This window comes from Anopheles darlingi, chromosome 2 (assembly GCF_943734745.1).
Source record: "Anopheles darlingi chromosome 2, idAnoDarlMG_H_01, whole genome shotgun sequence".
In the NCBI taxonomy this organism is placed as follows: Eukaryota; Metazoa; Arthropoda; class Insecta; order Diptera; family Culicidae; genus Anopheles; species Anopheles darlingi.
The window spans coordinates 35,246,903-35,249,402 of record NC_064874.1 but is presented as its reverse complement, the minus strand read 5'-3'; the positions used below and the strand labels follow the sequence as shown (position 1 = coordinate 35,249,402).

Below are 2,500 nucleotides of genomic sequence, written 5' to 3'. Positions count from 1 at the left end.
CGACACCTCGATGCCAGCGCCCTTTCATCCTCATTCTTTGGTTAGGGAAAAAATAAAAGAACGAAGGCGGGTTTTTTATGTGGCGAGAGTTGCTCTTCGTTGGCAGCTGGATGGTTGTCTGGTCTGGTCCTCTACTTCTCCATGACGCTCTGCCCTTTGCATGTCAAACCCTTTGCCTTTGCTTTGCACGAATCGTATTCCTCGCCGCGTCGAGGACGAGCTTTTCCATGCGAGGATATATCCAAGGAAAAGGAAAAAGCATCGCAAAAGATCGGTGACCGGATCGGGAGCCGAGGACCAGGATGTAAGCCGGTCCCGGTCCCGGTCCGGTGGTGAGGCCAAGGGAAAGATAATATCGAGACGGAAGTTTATAGACCAAAAACCCTGGAAACTTTTAATACCACAACCAGCCAGACTCTCTCTCTCTCGCTCTATCTCACACACACACACATCAGCGTGTTTTGGGGTTGCGGTCGTTGCGGTGAGAAGAGAGGAAGTGCGGCCTCATCCCGGCCTTAGCCAGCGTTGGCTGCAGCATCAAAGGGAAATGCGAAGAGAGTTTTTCCTTCCGCATCCGTTTTCTTTTGGGAAAACGCTTCGTTTCCCCGTTCGGTCGACCATTCCCTGCCGGAGCACCGAAAGTGCTGGAGAGTCACTGGAGGACTTTCACGAGCTTGCTTGAAGGTTCAGGACAAAAGGGTTCCGCCACTCCCGGCGCATGGAACGGTTTCAACGCCGGCAAACGCCGGACATGAAGAGCAGACATCATCCTCATCCTCATCATCGTCATCGTCACCATCAGTACAGAGCACGGCGGCCAGCATACAATGCGGAAGTGCGGAAGCAATCTTCACTAATCTCATTCCAGGGGACCAGCACCAAGACCAGGGACCAGGACCAAGTCCAACGTCCCATTTTTTCTTCCCGTCCCAAAATATCTCTTCTGGTCTAAAAAAGGGACAATTCCAGCTCCACACTCGCCTCGGCAAACACAAAACACTTTAAAAGGCGTCCAGTGCCTGGTGTTTGTGGTTTTTGTTGCGGAAAGAAGGGAAACGAGGGACGAGCGGGTTCGGAAAATTCGAACCCCCTTAGTTCTAGTTTGTTAATTCCCTCGGATTCCGTCGCTTAAAGCGCTCACCGTCGCCTACTGCTGGCGCTGTTCTGTTCCCCGGTTGTCGCTCCTTTCAAGAAGTGAACCCTGTCTTCTAAACCCTTGTCTTCAATGGTTTGGTTCCAAAAAGGGCCAAAAAGTGGTAAAGTGGAAAGTGTTTTTGTCGAAACCGAAATTCGGACCCAAATCACAACCAAGGGAAGAAAATTGGGAAGAAAACCCGTAGGTGGGGACTTTTCCTTATTTCTTATTTCCAGCAAAAAGGGACCCCCCAAAAAAAAGGGCGACATGATCAGCAGGAACAGGGATGGCGTGCGTCCAGCGTGGCCAGGTGAAGGAGGCCAGCGATGAACTGTTTTCCATTTCTATTACCACACCGCGCGTCCCATCCTCTGCTGCTGCTGCTGCTGCTGCTGCTGCCCGGGTGATGTTTCAATTACTTTGTCGTCCCAACTTTTCGGTGCGTGCGGTGCGGTGGAGGCGAGGGCGCATTGTTTGTTTATTTGCGTACATTAATTGATTCCTTGGAGGATCGCGCAGAGCGGACCAGGAGCCCTATTGGGCTGGACTGGACACCGAGAGAGAAGGAGACAGGGAAACAATGGCCAGGAGTAAGCGAAGAGCGCCACGAGGGCATCGCGTGGTGTTGTTTTGTTTGGTCAAAACATTGCTGCACCGCGCTGAGGGGAGGGAGTTTTCTGGAATGTGTATCATAACTTTATCAAACCTCCTCCTTCTCCTCCTGTTCCTTCAGCTCCACTTCCTCCGCATTAGCCATCACCATTGATCATGGCATTGGCAACTAGAGAAGCGCCTGCCACCGGTCACCGCATTGTAACAACATGCCGGGAATGCTCCCGCTGGCCTGAGTGCCCAAAGTTTCCATTTTCCACGAAAATGCCAAAATGGAAAGCACAGTGCTCTCGAGTGGTGTTGGTGTTGGTGGTGGTGGTATCGGTGATGGTGTGGGCGCCATTTTGTGACGCACTTGCGGGGGCTACAAGTTGACTTTTTGATAATCAAAACAATGGTTAAAATTTATTTACAAAAGACTTTCCCGCGGCGCCATGTGTCACTGTTCGCATCACAATGGCCTGGGCCTGATGGTCGGATCATGCTGTTGATGATGATGATGATGATGACGACAGTGACAGTGACGCGTCTGTCGTCTTTCTGCGCCAGACCGACCGACGGACCGAGCGACGCTCTCTCTCTCTCGACATTCCAACAGGCAACAGGCCGTGAGGGATGTGAAAAGGGAGAGAGAGAGAGAGAGAGAGGGAGGGAAGGGTAAGTAGTGGCAGGGGGTCGTGGCTGATCACACAAGGGATCCTGGCTGGAATTGATTTTAATTTGCTTAAGACTTTATCTAAATATTAGCGCACA

General features: G+C 51.6%; 1 protein-coding gene across 1 annotated transcript in view; it reads right to left on the bottom strand.

Annotated features, from left to right (window-relative positions):
* Positions 1 to 1,967: 1,967 nt before the first annotated feature.
* Positions 1,968 to 2,500, bottom strand: part of LOC125950277 (hemicentin-1-like) — a 219,960-nt gene continuing 219,427 nt past the window's right edge. The window contains exon 10 of the mRNA XM_049678118.1: positions 1,968 to 2,500. This exon is cut by the window's right edge and continues 2,069 nt beyond it. The gene's annotated coding sequence lies outside the window, so the exon portion shown is untranslated.